The 21,614-nt window shown below is 40.6% G+C and overlaps 1 protein-coding gene across 2 annotated transcripts in view; it reads right to left on the reverse strand.

Annotated features, from left to right (window-relative positions):
- Nucleotides 1-21,614, reverse strand: part of LOC139465945 (delta-type opioid receptor-like) — a 98,497-nt gene that overhangs the window by 30,979 nt on the left and 45,904 nt on the right. For both annotated transcript variants that reach the window (XM_071247953.1, XM_071247954.1), the window contains exon 2: nucleotides 14,502-14,629. The gene's annotated coding sequence lies outside the window, so the exon portion shown is untranslated. The remainder of the gene's footprint in view (nucleotides 1-14,501; nucleotides 14,630-21,614) is intronic.

The following is a 21,614-nucleotide window of genomic DNA, read 5'->3' on the forward strand; positions in this document are numbered from 1 at the left end:
GTGGCCCAGTCGTCTAAAGCGCCGCGATTCGCTGTGCAGAGTTGCGTCCCTTGGGCACGCCAGAAACCTATGATTGTGGGTTCGAATCCCGGTTCGCCCCGATTATGTTTCTAGGTTTGTCAGCACCATACCCGTGCTCGTGGGTTTCACCGAAGTGGTAAACGTCTGAGACCTGCATCACTTCGGGCTTTCCTCCCACATTAAGCTGACACGCCGTGATATAACTGGAATACTGTTCATAGCGGCGTTAAAACCAACTCACTCACTCACCCATAGGCTCGCAGATCTATTTTGTCGTTATTCGACTGTCAGTTTACAGTCATTAAGTCAAGCGTACGGAGTACAGTTGTGTAAGAATGCTACCAGATATCAGTTTGTGATTTAATGAGACTCTTAATGTGACTGAAACATGCATGCCTGAAACACTTCTTCAGGTCAATGTGTCAACAATGTAAGCGAATGCCATCCGAAGTTTACTGAGAGAACAATATGTGAAATTTTGGACTTCCTCACTGATACCATCTATGTGCAAGCTGGGGGTAAGACATTAAGGCAATATGTAGGTATAACTGTGGGCGCCATTTCTGCTCCCTTTTGCCGATTTGTTCCTTAATGCATATGAACTGGAATTTCGACTTGGATTGGCAAAGTCAAAACATGGTAATTTTGGAAACGAAGGATCACTTGAACTTTCCAATAGTCAACTTCTCCTTTAGTCGTGAACTGTATCACAGTATTTTCGAGCATGCTCTTTCTGGCAGTAAGTTACTGTAAAACAATGTTTTTGTACTGACGCCCTCATCTTTGTGTTTTGACAATGGTTAGTTGTCAGGGATGTAGTGCTATCTAATGTAAGCAGTGTTGTGGAAGTTTAAAATGCTCTTGTGTTCGTGTAATCTGGAATCTTCAAGAACAGCCAGACAAATCTGGTAAAGAACCTTCTAGAAGGGATTCAAACTACATAAGGCGATCAAGATCACGCCTCTCATCTCACATTACATCACGACCAGCGGATGTGTGAAAATCATTGTTTTCACTCTGGATATCCACCCGAGGCTTATTTTTGAAGATGTCATCACTGACATTTTTTGCTATTATCACTGCTATTATATATTTTACTGCCATTGTAATTGTACTGTCACAGAATTTTGTATTGCCATTCTATTGTGTAGCTACCATTGTAATCGCCGTGCAGTAATTTGTACTGATTTGTAAACCTAGGAAATGTTATGATACAATTGTTAATTGTATGATTCCATTTCTTTGCTGTTTATTGGTTTCATACTGAATTCGTTTGCGTATTGATTTTTGGGTTATCTTACTGTTTCTATTAGGAAGTCGACACGTAACAATCCGTAACACGTAACAAGAGCGTCAAGCGAGTCAAAATGTGTATGATCAAAGTTACAACATTAAAGGCCCCGGAAAAGCTTTCAAAACAAATTAAGACAGACATGTGGAGGACGTATCGAAATTTGTGGCATCAGTAACAAATACGATGTCCGATGCAGTTTCCTATTTTGGTTTGTAAAATATGTTGTTTCTTCAGGTGAACAATCGACTTGCTTTTTCATGTGTTTGTGACGGATGCCTCCCGTGTGACAGGATACGCTCACATTTCCGCGAATTGGAAAACGTACAATCGCCTCTGCGTTTGACAGAGACTGCTGATGAAAATGGAAAGGGTTTTGTCGCTTCTATATCAACATCAAACGATTTCAAACAACTATGACGGTACTCGTTGTTACCCTGCCTGGCGCTCGGCATTAAGGTGTAAACCAAGAATTGGTCGACTCGGAGTCCGTATGCTGAGTGGGATATCCATGTTAAACTGCGGCATTGTATCTCAGTGAGCTTAAGCATAAGCCCGGGCTAGTACAAGCGGGCTAGCACAAGCGGACACGCACACCTGAACGCACAGATAAAGCCCATTTTACCTACCCTCACCTCACCTCATACAACTATGTAACAATAAATCCCTGTAGCGATGTAGACAATATATAATAAATTAATCATCCCTGATGCAGCCAAGCCACTCATTTCTAGCCGCGAGAGATATATGCGGCATACCTATCACTGTTGTATCAAACCCGTTTTTCATGGGCATGATCTTGAAAATACAATTGTCTAACCACAGTCTTGACGCTTTTGGCTCAGAGGAGCGCTCTCTCAGATACAAGATGATTTAACACGATCTCTCCTGAGGTTAGGTATAATACTGATGAATTTGTCTTCAATTCGTAAAGGAATCAAACGCAGCGCACACCGTTGCCAAGAGTTTCGATTCCAATGAAAATCTATAACAACCACACGTAACACCATAACTCTGTAGATGTAGCCCCTGCGTGATGTCCTCACAATACCATTTAGTTTCTGGCTTGGCGTCAGTTTTGTTCAATGTGAAGGATTACTTACAACGATTATCAGAAGTAAACAAACCTGATACTTGATTATGGATATGCATCAACTCATTAAAGAAAATATCGCAAAAAGGTTCCTGACATTTGAAAGCTTTATATTATTTGTTTGCTAAGAGCGCATCTTTTTTGCCTATTATACGTTGTACATTGATATTCATGTTCTGTGACAGAAACTGCTTGCTCCCTTGTCTTTATACTCTATTCCCAACTCTCATCCACCATTCAGTCGGATGTAATTAGTAAAGGCTTCTGATTGTTCGACAAAAGAGCACGAGCTGGTAGTAAGAATAGGACAAACTGTAATGTTGTGCCTGGTAGGTCCTGATGCAGTGCACCCTCGCCATTCTGGGGAGGGGGGTGGGGTGGGGTGGGGGGGGTGGGGGGGGGGTCGGGGGGTGGGGCAACATTAATGCACTTTTATAGCGTGTGTGTGTGACTGCTTGCACTAGTGCTAGCTCACTGAGATACCATAGCAGGTTTAATGGGACTCTATGCAGCTGAAAACAAGCACAAAATAAGCATATGCCTCCCCCGCCCGTGTGACATGTCCGGTTGTGTGCAAGGCAAGAAATATATACAGTTTTCAACATCTGCTCTGGAAAGGAGCACTACCGCCATTTCAAGTCTAAGTCAATTCGTTTCTATGGAAACTCGAAACTATTTTTTTTTCAAAATTCCCAAACTATCAAGAGGCAGCAGTTCACCACTGGACCTATCTATGTGCCAAGTTTGGTTGAAATATCTCTCACAGTTTTTGACGGACAAATCCCATTCCTACATCCCCCTTCCACATTGTGGCGGGGAATAATAAAACTTAATATTAATACCAGTGTGGACAGAAAGTCCGGGCGAAGGAGCTGGGGTTTATACAGCTTCCGATATAGTTAATTTTCCAAAACCGCTTGTAATTAACACCAAATCATATAGTCTGCTAAGATAGCTGGAAGCACGTTTCAGTTGAAAGGCGAATTATTTCTGTGAGCTGTGATCTATTCCCTAACCTCTATGGTTCCTACAACGCGACGCCAGGTCCGGCATTTGCTAGTAAATCTCCCCTGGCGTTTCACCATGTTATTGCGCTCGGTAGTAAACAACGATACAACACTCTCCTTTTCAGATGCTTGGAATTTAATTCATCAAACCACCCAAAGTGGTAACAGATGAATCCCCATTCATGTATAAATGTATGTCTATTAATCACATACGACATTTGCAAACCAGGTGTAATGATTATATACGAAATGTGAGCAATTATATACAGCCCTCTGTTGCCCCTAATCGCATTTCCGAATCTGGATACGTGGAGGCGTTACCCTCATGCAAAGCAAAATAGTCCGAGGCTTCATCAGCCATAATTACTTGTGCGACTACTGACGTGTAAAGCGTTTAACCCAGCTTGTTCTAACATCTGGGGAATGTGGACTTGCATGTGTGTATTTATCTTCTCACCCCGCTGCTACCGAGCGTTTCCTTCTTGATTCATGAACATTTAAGTGCAAATTGAGATGCATGTACATTCAATTACTGTTCGGATTGTCTTACCTAGACTCGATTATTTACAGACCGCCGTCATATTGCTGAGTGCGGCGATAAACAACAATCAATAAAACAAAACCAATCCGTGTCTTGGCATTCTATGTGCAATTCCATTAAAATTTCGTTTCCAAACAAGTGTTCCTGACAATACAAGCGACAAAACCCCTTCCATATTCATCAGAAATATCTGCCAAAAGTGAATCGATTGTACGATTCCGACTTTACCAGGAGGATGTGTTTATGAATCACTGTCAAATTCGCTGAAGGATAAGCGTATCCTGTCCCACCAGAGGCATCCGTCACAACATGAAAAAGCAAGTCATCAGTTCACCTGAAAAAAAATCTAAATCAAAATAGGAACCTGCATCAGACATCGCCTTTGTCACTGATGCGACACATTTCGATATGTCTTCTACATGTCTGCCATAATGTGTCTTGAAAGCTGTTCCGAGGCCTTGACTGTTGCAACTTTAATCATACACATATTGAGCAGGAGTCGTTTGACACATATATATGAATCACTATCAAATACTTGATTGTACGATTCCGACGTTTCCATATTCATAAATCTCTGCTTAAAGCAGAGTCGATTGGACGATTACGACTGTATCATGAGCATGTGTTTATGAATCAAAATGTTCGCGAAAATGTAAACCCAACGGTGGTACCAGTCACAAACACACGCAAAAGCAAGTTAATTGTTCACCTGGTAAAACAAGGAAACATATTGTACAAGTCAAAGTTGCGGACTTCAATGTTGTAACCCTGTGATTGATTTCTTCAGAGTTTGCACAAACAGGACACGTATGCTTACGTAGCACTTCCAACATTGTGAATGAGGTGTCGGAGGAGTGCTTACTGATATAACTACAGCCATATCAGGATCGCGAATGCGATACCAGGAATAGCACCATGTCTACATCTTAGGCGTTAAGCACTAATCTGCTAGTCGGAATGATAAGTATGAACTTCCCTGCTGAAACACTGTGTATAGCCTTTAACTACCAAGACACCATTGGTCGTGAGTTCGAGACCCTGTTTCGTCCAGATGGTGATCTTTTCACATGTAACACTTTTCCTCGTGGGTGTCACTGAAGTGGTTAACGTAAATTTACGTTGAGCTGGAACGCTGTGATATAATCAAATAAAAGCGACAAAACCATTAATTCCATAGTTATAAGAAATTTCTGCACGAAGCTGAAACCATTGTATAATTCCAATAACTTTAATACTGTTCAATGTGCCGTTAAACACCAGATCACCCACTCGGCAGCTCAGCATGTAGCTTAAATTGCCATTGTTTCCCTCTTTTTAAACCATTAATGTATTTCTGTTTAATCCTATATTGTTTGGGAGACCATCCCTAAAGCACAGATTTCTTCTACTTGTTATTCTGATTTGTTAACAGGATATGAATACCCATTCCGCTTTGTCAATTTACTGCATGTACACAGGCGTGACATCCGCCATGTCCCGTCATTAGAGTGCCACACTCATTTATTGACAATGTTACTAGACATACCGTAAGCAGTGGTGAAACGGAAGACTGTCGTCGTCAAAGTCGCAGTTAAAGTTTGCCAAAGTAGTAGCATGAAAAACGAACTCTAAAACTTTAACGGTTTGCAAAGTTTCGTATGTTATAATTCATTTGGGTTAAGAAAACATGTCTTGCCAGGATCCATCGATAAGGTCTGATAAATGGCCCTCTCAACAACAGACTGTTTACAAGCTACTGTATCTCGGCCAGAATGTTTCCTTTCATCACTGTCAACCTTCCCCCTGTTCTTGCTGGGTAATCATATTGAATAGATGAGGCACTAACACTCCCAGCTGATACTGCGGTGCCACATCAGTCAACCAATCTACCACAACATACTTGAACTGAACCTTTCAGCAGTTCATCATATGCCGGAATAATGACTTTTGAAAGGGAGATCAGAAAGTGCAAGCATTACATGTTGATGTTATGAATGTACTTGTCCTGTCGGTTCACATATATGAAATTGATTAAGTTGGTTATTGTTTTCGTGTCCCCACTGAGCCAAGATATCCATAAATGTTTAATTACTCTTAGGTTAACATTGATAAGGCATATTTCGTTGTCATTAAACGGAATACCGACACAAAGCATTGTATTTTCAGACACCGTATAGAATATCAAAGCCAGCGTGCATGTTCTGCTGTGGGAACATTATGTCGAGGAGCTTGCTGTTTCATTCTATATTAATCTGCCTGAAGTACCAAAGATACATGTGGGTTTCTGATAACAGAGCATTTAATACGTGATAACGTTTGTAAAAAATACCCAATTCCTTATTGGACCAGAGTGTGACTTAAAGTGTTATGGCAAGTATGCTAGAAATTGTGTCTAGACAGGTCGACTTATCCCTACTATGTTTATTCCAGCACAAAATACCATATTGTACAGGACGCATTCTCACGTTTGAATAATGAAGTGGCAATGCACTTTTGTATCTTTCCGCTCGGTAATCAGGACATCTTGATGCGAAAATGTCTCCAGGTGTTTGCGAGTGTTCCTGTAGGGGTCAGATCACTCGAAATTACTATTTGTGTCATCCAGAGTAACGGAAAATTCAGAACTGCAGTTAAGAGATACCCTTCCACCAGAAAATCACCACCATCAGCGAAAGCCATGGAGAGAGCACGTTGTTAGTAATTTTTCAGCCTTGCTAAAAGACGTTCTGGTGAAATGGTAAAAGGAGGTGGTTTTTTATATGCTGCTCCTACATACATTTAAAGGTGAACGTTCGCGATTGATAACCATTTATGCAGGCATCGAGTGCGTGAATCCGATATCACGCTGGAATCAACAATGTTCACAATATACCGTGGTCATATTCAACAATATTCACCATATACCATGGTCATATTCAACAATATTCATGATATACCATGGTCATATTCAACAATATTCACAATATACCATGGCCATATTCAACAATATTCACCATATACCATGGTCATATTCAACAATATTCACAATATACCATGGTCATATTTAACAATATTCACAATATACCATGGTCATATTCAACAATATCCATAATATACCATGGTCATATTCAACAATATTCAAAATATACCATGGTCATAGTCATCAATATTCACAATATACCATGGTCATATTCATCAATATTCAAAATATACCATGGTCATATTCAACAATGTTCACAATATACCATGGTCATATTCAACAATATTCACAATATAACATAGTCATATGCATCAATATACCATGGTCACATGAAACAATGTTCACAATATACCGTTGCATCATGTAAAACATCCAGTCTGCACCAGACAATCACAGCTTTAGTAACGATCACACTGTTCGATGTCACGCAAGCAGACATACACTCACCTAGTCCCAAATGTTTGTCAACCCCCACAACAAGCATGCCACCTATCCTGTTGTCAAAGACAATGTTTATAATAGTCATGATTACCGACGTCACAGACGAATAACGATGATAATACCTCAAATGCAAGGCTCTCTGTCGTCTCTGAAACAAGGAAATACACTTTCTTTGTCGATGTATATTATGTTTTCTACATAATTTGTCATAACTTTGAACATTGTACTATCCACAACACTGGATTTGTAACATATGAATGGTCACATCAAAATACCTAACGAAAACAATTGCGAAAAAAGTACTTTTCAGAAAATATTATGTTCGGCGATGATGCGGGCGTCAAATCAAGTGTTAGGAGAGGTTGCTTTGGAGGTTTGAAACCTCGGATTAAACAGCCAGAAGTGAGTATTTTCCAAATTCATGGTGAAATCAATATTACGCTGCCTTGTGATTAAAGGGAAGAATGGGTCAACCGTATTGAAGCTCTTAAAAACATGAACTAAAATTAGATCGAGTGGTCAACATCTGTGTGACCTGGTTGAAGATGTATTATTTTATCTCGATTGCGTGGATCCTTGTTCATGCTGTCAAGAACCGGTTTGCTTAGTCCAGACTCGATATCGACAAAAGTGTTGATTCCAGCCCACACATATATACCAGTCGCTAATTCCCTCTCTAACTTGTGTTTAGTCGTCTATAATAGATCTCATATTGTCTTCCGTACGTGCGTAACAACATCATTCCTATTCATTATGTCGCCTTAGGCTTTGTAGTGATTCAATAAATAGTTTCCTGTGACCAGCACTATTGCCATTATAAAAGTAGAGTGGTCCCAGCGTTCAGGGGCCATTGTTTCTGACACTTAATCAGGCCACTTGTTTGACCATTATTATACGCTGCCGCCCGTTACACACTCCACCGAAGTCCCGCTGAAACAATCCCCTACAAGGTGCTCCATGAGCTGCAGTGTCGCTTCCACTGACACGTCGCTACAGTGTGTTGGTGTTTCGATGAGACAGGTCGTTGAGTTAAGTGACACAACGCAGTTCCCAGCTTTAAACACTGCCCTGGAGTAAACGATCGCCTGTCAAGCCTCAATGAATATACATATAGTTAATGAATATTGTAGTGACGTCTAAAGGAACAAGAACCATTTAGCTTATGTAAATAGTAGACAAGGGTCAAGTCGAAATATGTGTGTTCCCATACAACGCCTATTATCATTTATGGTGTAACATAAAAGGCGCGGCGTAATTAAGGCAGACTGAAGTGTTGAGACTAGTAATGAACGTGATTAGTGTCGATGTATGCAGGACACGTGGATTGGCAAATGGTGTTAGGCCAATGATTCTAGACGGGGCAAATTACGTTACGGCTGGCACAGGGAGATGTCGGTGTAGAAGGAGGGTAGCGTTACCCACTATGTCAGCAGTGAATGTATAGTGCTTATTACTGGAAGTTTTTGAGACGCTTAATTAAATCGTATTGTAATCAAAGATGTGTCCAAATTGAGGGACTGTCAGTGTTGGTCATCTGATGACTGTGAAATGTGTCTGATAATACAATGATAAACCACAGGCGTCTATAGACGTATCTACATACGTCTTTGGATCATTCAAATGAGTGGAGTATTAGTGAAAGGTAGATAGACACTAGCTATTAAATAATAATAATAATAATAATAATAATAATAATAATAATAATAATTACAGCCTCAGACGTAACCAGGCCAAAAAACCTGATCTTGTCCTTTTTGATAAATCCAATGAAATTAGTTGTATCATTGATTGTTTAGTCCCCTTTGACACTATCGCTTGCATCCCAAGTACCAGGTTGTCCGACTCCCCATTGTTCTCGGTGCCTAAGGTTTGGTACCTCCCAATCTGTTGACTGACATTGGGAGAGTACCCGGGTTTGCTACCAGGAATACAACCCTTCTGGCAATCTGGGTAATGCAGAAGGCTGCAGTGATGGGAAGTCTTCACATTCTCCGAAAAATTCTGGGTGGGTTTTATTAGGCAGCGCTTCCTGGGAGAATTCCCATTTGCTGTCTGGACTGCGTGTAGAGGGGGCAATGGCCCTGAGCTGATGATGAGCCTAAACAGCCTGACTGTGCCAGGATCACCCAAACCCTCTTTGCTGCATTTTTTATTTTAATATGTAAATAATAATGATAACAATAACAACAATAATAATAATAATAATAATAATAATAATAATAATAATAATCCAAACCCTCTTTGCTGCATTTATCATTTTAATCTGTAAATGATAATAACATGTGTTACTTGTATAGAACTAATTCCATACACATTTTTACAACTATTTAGGCTTTATAAATATTACATGTATCGTAATACATGGTGTATGTAAATAATATATAGGTAATTGATCGATATCAATTAGACATAAATAAAAAAAACATATACACTGTATATGCAGTATTAGGCAGTCCAGTCCAAAGATTAAACATCGTACCACATGGACCGCTTTGATAAATGATATTTATAAAAAAGTTAAACGACAGCGGACAGACAGACAGACAGCTTTTAATATGATTCTCATATGATGGATAGATTAATAAATAAAAGCATGACTTTGATCGTTTAACATGATAGATTTATGATCGATAGATAGAGGATACATGGAAATAAGTTGACATGTGCTTGTATTCAAATATACCATATATTCACCACAGGCATGTCATTATAAGCCAACCGGTCATTATGGGAAGCAAACCGGTCAAACTGAATGTTGACTGTCTTCAAATCTGTTCCAGTGATGGCTGCCCCTTGTCGGTGGCACACATCTACCCACGCACAGCTAGAGTATGCCTGAGGGTGCCGAGAAGAGTCATGTGTTAACATTGTTTCACAGCGTCCAGTTGCCCAAGGCTATCAGAGGATCTGTTGTAATAGCCAAGTAACACGGTCTGACTAAACCTGTTCACTTCCTTCTTGCATTTTGTCTGATTCTGAGGCGCGTTTGAAGTGTCGTATAGTTTGAATAAAAATTTAAAACACACTCAAATAAAAACAAATAGTTGTATGAAAATGTATAGATGGGTCAACTCACAATGTTTTTCTCAGCGGTTGTGTCGTATTAACTGTACTTTGAAACCAACAAAAGGATGTGTTTTCTTCTTGGTACCGAGTGTCATATATCTCTCCACTTATTGAAAAGAAATAAACTTTCAGTACATTCAGCTCTTGTGAAAAGATCACAGACGTGCCATTTGATCTGATGTGGAAGGAAGCATGAAACAGACATGCTTTTGTATAGATAAAATATATTTAGGTAAGGGACAATTTAATTTGGAAGCCTGAATCCTATTTTATCCTACATCTGGTTTCCATAACAATTCGTCCAAAGAACGCAACCATGCTCCCGTGAAACCAACCAATATACCCTTATAGGCATCGCCGTCCTTGGTGAACGTATACACCGTTCGTGTTTGCTTTCAGCTTGAGACAGCGTGAGGCAGCTTGTGTCAACTTGACGCTGATTTGTTTTAATCTTGGTTTTCCTATCTATCTGAGATCAAACGCTCTCATTAAGTATTCGTAGGACCTTAAGTGTTTTCAGATTCCACATGCATGTTTTAATTAAGCAAATCGAGGCCACATGCGTGTGTGCATAGGTCTCCCTCGACATCCATACACATAAAGACACTCCATCTCCATCACTTTGAAACAATGACAAGTATTCGAAAATAGTCCCAATGCATTGTTGGGTAGTTCTCCAAACAGGCGATACCTTCCTGCTTGTGTAAATGGTGTGTCAAATGAGATTTGTCTCAAAGAACTAAGCACCAACTTAAACTGTATGTGTTCGGATTGACCTTCCGTCTGGTATATATACAATAGAGCGCCTCCTTTGGTTAACTTGTATCAGTTGTTTCAGTTGAATGGCTCTGGCTGCCTGGACGGTGTATGTTCCGTGGGTTCGTGGGAAAATAGGTACAATAGTGTAGAAGTGTCATTAAGCTATATTAATGTTACACATTTTAGCATTGTAGAGGCTGGAATTGTCTCAATCAGAACATCCTACCTATACAATAGCGTCTAGACACTGGTTTGGTATTTCCCACCTAAATGAACAGCCACATACAAACACATTTAGGCGTTTCGGCGTATTTATCGGCAGAGTGCAACTTTACAGCGGGAGAAACAAATTGTACCTATGTAGGGGGTAAGAGTCTGTTTGCGACATCAGGGAAGAATTCTTGCATCAGCAAGACCAAACTACCACATACAAATATAGTGCTTCAGCCATTTATTAACACTTATTTGTAACAATCCTTTGCTACTCCTGCTCTGATAGCATGGACCGCCACTCATGCTGTCTACCACTTACTTATGCTGGCCGAGAGTGTCATTTACTAGTCGCCGTTATAAATCTGGAAGATATTGCTGACAGGGGAGGAAAGGCAACATCCGAGATGCTTTCGTCTGTGTTGTTGTTACCTCGTCCGTGTTGTCAGAATGTGACAACTGTTGGGCCCAGACCCAGTACTGAACACAGACAGTTGATGACACAACTGGTAGCTCCTGAACCCGTTTAGAGCGCACAGGTCACCGATCAGATCGCGGAGAGTAGCAGTATGGGTGATCGCGTTCGGCAGCTTGACACCTGAGAGTTTCTAGGACTTCAGTCCTGCCCAACACTGAAGCACATGTAAAACATGACGTGTCTCCTTAGGTAAATGACTTTCGAGATATGCTTCTCGTCACCCAGCAGTAAATGGGTAGCCGGCAGGAGGTGATGGTAAGGAGAAAGTTAACCTTCTAGCAACTCATAGGATGCTTGAGTTGTACATCCCCAAAGAAGAACACCGAGACCTACACTTCCTGTCACCGTGCGTAGTTGTAAACTTAACGTCACAGTTTGTATAACAGAAACAATATGTAGGTTGACTATAATAAAATTCAGAAAAACAAAATTTAACACGGGTTTTACAGAGACAATGTGTTCGGCATGCATGCTGGATGCTCTGAACAAAAATATAAATTATAATTATAAAGTATAAATTAGCTCAAATGTTTGAAAGCAATGACCTAAAATTGTCCTGTCTCAAAGAAAATCCCAGCCCCCAGAATATCAAATGGCCAGTCTCTAACAAAGCTGCGAAATCATGGGTCATCTTCACCCAGTGTAGTCATCTTTAATCACAGATGCGGGTGATGGTGACGTTTTCGGTCTCGACCTCCCTTGGGGAATTAATATAATGATTTCCGCCAGAAATATAGATCCCCGCTGGCCAATAGCAAGAGTATCTGGGTCTAGCCATTTCTAAAGATGGATATTTTCTCATCTTAAGGAGGATTATTTGTACTATTGATATGAGATGGAAATACGTGTCTGTTGATGACAGACGCACTGACACGTTAAATAAAAATATATTTTCTCTACTTTCACAGCTAATAATCACATAATGAATATTCATTATGTGTATGCAATTTTAGCCACCTCATTTACATGGTAAAGTACAACCTGTACATGGAAACCAGCTGACATGAGCTTTATTAACTGTTCATGGTGATTTACACTGTCATGAAATGTGTGTGTGCCTTTCTAGAATGTAGCTGACTACCCCACTGACGGACATGAACCATTTGATCAAATGGTGCCTCAGATCCATGTACACTGTAACCACAATTAACATCCTTCAAAACATACACTGTCAGGAACATGAATATGAACTCATGAAAACACGTGAGAGGAAACGTTAATTATAAACACTAAGTCTTGCTTAAGGCAGTATATATATATATGTAACTGTTATTTTCGAGTCGACTTGCGAAATCGCTGTGTACAGCGTTGAATCACACTCTGGTGTTGACCGTTGATCATGTTATCAACCACTGTGATCCAGACCTGAATTTTAACCGATCGTTGTTGTTTAGAACCGATTTGTTTGACTGAATTCACGCTGTCTCATTCGTCGAGGTTATTTTAAACTCATGAACTTAACTATATTCTTTATGGTTTTAAGCATACTATCAACTATTTATCTTGTAAAGATGAAATAGGGCGTATGTATGCAATCTCTGCTGGAGAAACGTGTCTACATGTCTACTTTCTGCCATGATCGCTAGTTAAAGGGGGGCTGTGACCCCTGGTTTGATGCCCACTTCTGTCTGGGTCTACATATTGTAAAGAGTCACTCGTGTCAAATCCCTCACTGTCTCTGTGTCATTCAAGTAAAAGTAAACTGGCATAATTATGTCCATTATAACCATCGGTGTCCAGAAAAACAACGTGGGTTCTGATTGATTCCTTATGTTTAATGACTACAACGGACCCCGAGTATAATCTCCCTCTAAGGCCCACGTGAAACTACCTGCAGCAACATGAAACTATAGCGACAAAATCCTTATCCAATAGAAATCTCTGCTTAAAGCAGAGTTGATTGTACAATTTCGACTATATCATGAGGATGTGTTTATGAATCACTATCAAACAGTAATGATACCAGGTGTTCGCGTAAACGTGAGCGTATCCTGCACCACCGGTGATACATGTCAAAAATACATGCAAAGGTAAGTCAATTGTTCATCTGAACAACATAATTTGGAAATGTACTCGTGGAAAAGAACCGTCAAAAACTTCCGTAACATGGCCCAACACTATCACAAAATCACAGATAGAATGAGTACAATTAGCATTCAAACGCCATGTATACACTGATGTAAAGCACTATGCCGCTCTGGCTGCCAAGCCTCAGTACTTGTGGCTACAATGACAATCTGATAGAGTTCAAGAAATGACGGTTGCATATTAACTGTCGAGACGATGAGATTCTGAAAGAGTTTAAATGAAATGTCAAGTGAAACGGGTGACGATACTGTATTATGTATACAAATACATATCTCATGTACCGCCGTTGGTGATTTGGCGAGTCAACTTGGTTGATTGATTGACTTGATTGATTAGGGTCACTGCCAGGCCTACAGACGGATTATGCATTTTCTAATAGGGAGGGACAGCCTAGTGGATAAAGCCTCTGCTCGTCACACCGAAGGACCGGGCTCGATTCCCCACATCGGTGCAGTGTGTGAAGCCCATTTCTGGTGTATCCCAGCCGTGGAGGAAAATTGTTAAAAGCGGCATAAAATTCACTCACTCTATTGAGCTGATTACTACTGAGAACTGTAGAAGTAAATACCTGAGGGAAGATGACTACCGCAAGTCTTCAATGGCTATGATGTTGCAGAAGTCCCACGTTGAGGCAGCAACGCCTCGCACCAACAGCTATACACGGGTAGTGTACAAGTGAGATACACTCGGTTTTACCTGCAAACAAAGAAATAACTGTTATGTTGCAATCGCTATATTTCAAGTTTATTTCCGATGATTTTTAGTGACAGTAAATTAGAGTGATCTCCCTTAATTGTTTACAGTCCATGCTCCGTCCCAGCGCTTGGCACATGAGTTACCATCCTGGCATCGTGTGGTCTGCTGCAAGGAGCTTGTGAGCAGTAACTGTTGTCGATTCACTGTCAGGACTGACTACCACATTCGAGATGCTTTGCGTGGAAACAGTTTCCAGCTATACCTATCTAAGTGCGAGACCTGAGCGATTCGAGGCCTTCCACAACGTGGCTTCCGTCTAATGTAGGTTCTTATCCAGTGTGGACGGCAAATCTAAGTGCTGACTTGTCTGCCTGCTTCAAACACTGTTTCCTGGTCCCATAAATGGAGCACGTGCTTAACGCGAGGCATCCAAATGATGGACATTTGTCCACTGACCTGTATGATATGGCAGGTTATGTATTATTGTTTCCACATGTTTGACCATCTATTGCATTTTATGAGCGTAAACCTAGTCGTGTGTGTTTTGATATTAATTGTTGATTATTCAATGATATTTTGTGGTCATTTACTGATTTCACGATTAAGTTGTATGGTATTTCTGGGTTAACCTTCGCTTTTCAAGTACGGAGTTATGCAGCTTGTAACCTGAAGGATAAGTCATATGATTTCAGTTGAAGCAGTCCTAAGTTTGGAAAGCGAAATAACTCTTTTATGAATGTGTCTCGACACATTTGAAAATACCAGTAGGGTTTGAATGGAGCATTGCAAACGAAGTATGCCGAAGGATAAACACAATTACACGATGGGACCGGATGCCAAAGCTACTGCATCGTGAAATAATTTAGTAAATTGTATCAGATGAACGCTGTGATTGGCAGCTGCGATCTTCCCGTCTGATGCTTCGGGGGACATTCTGCATGCGTCTTACTTAAATCTAATCAACAATCAAAAGGTGAAAATAATAACACACATAAACAGTATGGCCTCATTAGCATTATCGAAATGTATGCGAGAAGCCGGCTGCAAAGGGTTATTAAAGTTTCCCAATACAAGACACACTTGAGGCTAACAGTGTTTGACATTTGCTATTGAATATCTCCGGACCTTTGAAGGGTGAATGGCATGGCCACGTGGCTTCCTGGAAACCGAAGAACTGAACACTGGCTTCAAAGACACCGATAATAAGTTCACCTCGTTAGTGTAAAAGTAGCTGAAAGGAAAATTTACCCGTCCTGGTTTAACAATGTATTGCTTGGTCAGTAACGATTTGTTGTTTGTTGTTGAACGCCGAACGGCAGTCGGGAAATAATCGCTTCTGGACCAGACAATCCAGTTATTGTCACCTTGAGCATCGACACACGCAATAAGAACACGATGACATGCAGTCAACCAAACTTCAGTGACGGAATCTAACCTAAAGATTCATTTCAATGCCTCTTATGACAAACATAGGGTGTTCGAGGCCTATGTTCTTACAAGGACTCTCCACGAGGCACAGGAGGCTTGGCCACAGGAGAGTGGCAGATGCTACCGGTGGGGCAGGACTTGCTTACCCTTCAGAAACACCTCGTGTCATCACTTACCTTCAATGATCCATTCATATAATTCTCCGCTATTTTGCCTATACGCGAACATCACTGTTTCGAATCGAGACTGTTTATTATCGTGCGTTGTGCCGACGTATTGAATCTTGCGCGGTGCCGACGTATTGAATCTTGCGCGGTGCCGACGCATTGAATCATCAGTATGTAGCAGAGCTGCGGCGTATGGTTTGAGACCTCTATATAACAACAGTCGGTAGTTGTTTACATTGTAGTGTGTCACAGTTCATGGGCCTCAAACACAATCACATTACCAACAAATTGCCTTTCAAATTGAAATTTACTAAATCGACCCAAGAGATTGGCTGACTTTGATATCTTTAAACTGATGTTGACCGACAGACGATTTACTTTGTGAAATATCAGACCTGCACACACCATAGGCGCATCTCAATAATCCTTTGTAATAAATGCGATTTGGCATGAAGTCTACCGAACTTATGAGTGTGCATAGAGCCCCTTGCTTCAGTTAACCCGCTGGATCACGTCTAGACGCAATGGGAGCTCAGTCCAACACCATAACTGCCTCATCAGAAATGTTAGATGTCATCACACTGCACTTATTTAATCAACACGTGACTGGTTATAGAGCTGTGGTTGTTGGCAAAGAGGGCATGTCTACATAAGGTTTAAACAATTCTATGGATAACAATTTCTTTAATACTGTAAAAAGCGACGTTTCGGTTTAGATCCTTATACCGTTGTCAAGCAAGGACCTATACCGAAACGTCGCTTTTTACAGTATTAAAAAAGTTGTTATCCATAAAATTGTGTCTACCTTGTCATCCGTCAACTTCTAAGTAATGCCTATCAAACAATTTATGTCTACATATGAAATGTTATCAGAAACGGACGTTCAATACACTTGCACTCCATATGTATTTCTGTACACAGTACAATTGTGTACCTCCAACATTGCATGTGTTTGATTAAGTTGGGGATATGATGATTGATGTTGATGTTTGGTAGGGGGTACATGTACTTAAATGCGAAGTCACCACATCAAAGCAATATCTGTGTCTGCGTGCCACCCTCTCGAAGGCGCTAACTATTGATGGCACTGTCTCGTTGTATTACATGTAAGTTGCAGACTGCGCATAACTGTATGGACCTGTGAAGATCTGGGTTAGAAAAGGTCTTCAGCAAACTATGCGTACCGAAAAAGGCGACTATCCTTGTCGTAAGAGGCGACTAACAGGACAGGGTGGTCAGGCTCGCTGACTTCGTTGATGCATGTTATCTTATTCCAATTGCGTCGATCGATGCCCATGATATCAATCATTGGATTGTCTGGTCCAGACTCGATTATTTACAGACCGCCGTCATATAGCTGGAATATTGCGGCGTTAAACAACAAATAAATAAAACAAAAGCATAACAGCATGTGCTCGATCATGATCAATATGCTTACAGGAGGTCCGTATGTGATCTAGAAACCATCTGTGGCTGTGAGCATGGGCCACATATTGGGAAAGGGCGTTGTAATTTCTATGATGACACTATTCAGGCCTGCACAATGCACAGCGGCGTTGAATGACACTTGAACCAGTAAGTATCTAATGAGTACAAGCATCCGACCATCAAGTAAAATCCTGTCATAGAATTATCATCACCTAAAGGTCAGGCTACTAGGATACGGCGCTGCTGGGTGCCCACTGCCAGTCACTGTCACACACATAAAAGGCAGCACAGTGATTTAGGATCACCGCGTCTGGTGGCTTGAACTAAAGACAGCTTTGTTAACTGATACAACAAATCCACAAATTCTATTTGATGTGAAGTTTATCGTAGTGGTAAGCATCAAACAGCTCACGATACCGTCTTTATATCGTACTTTTATATCTGCACCAAACACCAAGGTGTACCTGGAAACGGTTGCGTGTGTAAGCCATGGGAACATTCTGGTAGAAACGCCGTCTGGGACTTCGGAGCTTGACAGATAATACTAAATGTGCAATAAACAGTAGTGGCACTGAAGCCTTTCTGTACCGAATATGAACGGTTATTCTGGCTGACCTCGCTGTGATGTTCTAAAATCACTTCATTTCTACACAACGAAGCGATTACGCCATGTTCAGGTTTATCTCATCAACCGATAAGTCAGATCACAGCTGTGTCAGCAGATAAATGTCAAACCAAGAAATAGCAGCACATGTCACCATATGTTCCTGTTTTGACGCAAAGTCCATGAGTTATACAATTCTGAAAATTCAGTCGCACTAAATTGCAATATTACTTGCCAATAATCTGTGTGAAATTGAAAGGCAGTAACGATCATAACCAACTGAATTAACATATGAATTGTTATTGCGATTATACGCATTTCTAACTGTCTTAAAATATTCGCTTGTCGATGAGTTGTTCAATAAAACGTCAAGAGAGGCATTAAAGCCTACTATAGCCGAAATGCACTGAACACAATTACGTCTTGCTGTGCCATTGTTATTGCAGCGTTTATTGCATAAATATATTCGGACATTGTGAGATAATAAATTACTAAAATCTGAGAGTACAACTGCAATCGTTAAGCATACAGACGAAAGCACCTCATTAATTGCATATCGTGTCCGGTTCTTCGTGTAAGGGTTCCGCTCGGTAAATGTTCGTTCACTTACCTTAAAAGACCTGGTTTGAATCCACAATTTAAATCCTTCTTTGTGATTCTTGTTTAATCTACATACGACCTGTTCATTGAACAAAGTAATGCAAGTCCACTGACTGTGACATCTTTGACATTCCACTGCATTAATCTGCCACACAGTCGTCATCAATCAAGCAAACAATGAAATATGTGTTTGCTTTTACTGAAAGGCCATAGGCTAATAGCATACATTTCAGTGGTGCCGTTTAGGTACAGACTACACATGACCAACAAAGATAAGTTGTATGATATACAGAGTATCTTGTTATTGATGTCATAAATGTACACAAGTTGGACTTTCAAATGATATATGTACGACTTATTGTATCGTATTTTGGGGTAAGTCAGAATGAAATTTTATCTTCCAGACCTTCCTTGCGCGTCTAAATATGACTGCTAAAAAGTCAAACGCGGTGTTACGTTACGTATTGCATATTCACATATCACACATTAAGTCCGTGCGACGTGTGGTCATCCATCTAGTTATGAGTCGGACGATGTATGAAATACGTCCACGCTTCCATTGCACAATTCCGCTATTCCTTGTCTTAAGAGGCGACTAACGGGAATCGCTGGGCAGGCTCGCTGACTTGGTTGACGCATGTCATCGATCCCAATTGCGTGTATCGATGCTCATGATATCCATCACTGGATTGTCTGGTCCAGACTCGATTATTTGCAGACCACCGTCATATAGGTGGAATATTGCTGAGTGCGGCGTTAAACAACAAACCATCCAACCAACTCTTCCAAGCACCGTGTTTACTCAACATTTCACCCATCAGTTGTATCCCCCACGACCCCAGTCTCCTTCAGCCTCATACAAGTCGTAACCGACTTCCTTCAAGCACCCTTTTTTAGAAACACTGAGAATTGAGGGTTGTTCTGGCAGAATGTGATCACGCCCTGATTTCGACAACGTCTTCATACTGATTACTTTTCAACAATTTTGTTTACAGTGTTCCCTCTGAAAAAGATTCTCTTCTTTCTATGGCGGTTTGTCCGTACTACAAGCAAAATTAGGCTATCTATTGATTACGCAAGAACTGGATTGTTATGGTTGTGGGCTAACGTTTAGCACGAACTAAAAATGTTTTATGGCACGTGAAGTGTTTACGGATCCTGACAAACACCCAGTTGTGGGGCCGCAGAATTGAACAATCTTACCGTAGACATCACATGAGCATCGCCGTGTATTCTGTATAATCCATCTCGCCACTATGTCTCAGCGCTTACTTTCAAACGTTTACATTCAGAATATCAAGTCATGGGTTAATACTCCATCCTATTCAACAGTTTCTGCATCAGCTAGAACATGTGGCTCTCTGATTAGGCGTTCCTTATGGTGCTACAATATCATTGTATTGACTCCTGTTTGAATTGAATGATAATGCTACTTTATCTCCCTGTCGGCAGTTGAGGTTGTGTCCAATATCACTGAATGGTAAGCTTGTTCGTGGGTTAACAACAGTGCATACAAGTCTCCAGAACCGTCACTAACGTAATCACAAATACTCATTACTCAGAAAGGCCACGGCAACGATGAAATATTTCATTCCAAGGCCTGAAGACACTGTTGAAGTATTGGCATATTTACCGCCCACAAATAGCAAGTTTCCTTACCTTGACTTCCCGACTGCCCAAAACGCAGCTGAAATAGAATGTGGTCCACATTTTCCAGCCATAAGCTATTTTAATCACAAATTGCACTTCGACCAAAGAGAGGATTGCTATCGAATCATATTGAACAGATTGATAATTATTTTTCAGTAGTTTGATTGTAATCGCCAGTTGTGAATCAATAGTACATTCAAATGGACTGGTATTGAAGCGGCGTGACTGTGAATCAATGATAAGAACATGGCGCTTTAATTTACAAGACTGATATGTTTATAAGCCTCTTAGCACGAACAAAGAATGAATTGAGGGCATGCTTGAAATAGCAAGTTCTTATTATGTAAGTGGAGTAATCTGCTTTCTATGACGAATAATAGAATACTGATTCATGGTATTGTGAGATGTTCACGCTGTGAACTGGTAGGTTAACGGTTTATACATCCCTGGTTTCAGAAGTAAGGCAAACTTTATTGAGACATCGTAGATGCAACATACGCCTTCTTACGCTTCCGTATGTCGGCCAAGGATCAGCGAAATGACAGTTCAGTTAGATACTCAGATATAGCGATTGCCCCTCACGTCTTTATATTCTGTATTCTAGTTTCATGATCGACGCATCCTTCATCGCAAACTGTGGGGTATATATATGATACTGGCGTCGAGCCACTTGTATACTGCAATTCATATATCACACCCAGGGTGTAATCTCTCAATATCTATTAAAAGAACAAAGTAATAAATCACATGACATGACAACTGTTCGGAGGTGCATTTCACTTTAAGATCAATAAATTATGTACTGTGCTAATAACCTACTGGGATTACAATTTGTTTGTGAGTGTGTATATGTGTGCGTACGTGTGCGTGTGTGTGTGTGTGTGTGTGTGTATGTGTGCGTGTGCGTGTGCGTGTGCGTGTGCGTGTGTTTGTGACGACCCTAGAATTCAACAGTCGTTCGTTCGATCAGAATAAAGAAATAACAAATTATATAAAACAACTCAAGATGCTTGTTTAATCAGTGTAAAACCATTCTTTGTGTACATCGACTGTAAAAGCCAGTCTGTTTTGCGACGAGTAATGGACAAACATGAAACAGCGGCGCCCA

The sequence above is a fragment of the Haliotis cracherodii genome, unplaced genomic scaffold (genome assembly GCF_022045235.1).
Source record: "Haliotis cracherodii isolate W230 unplaced genomic scaffold, xgHalCrac1.p SCAF_18, whole genome shotgun sequence".
NCBI lineage: Eukaryota > Metazoa > Mollusca > Gastropoda > Lepetellida > Haliotidae > Haliotis > Haliotis cracherodii.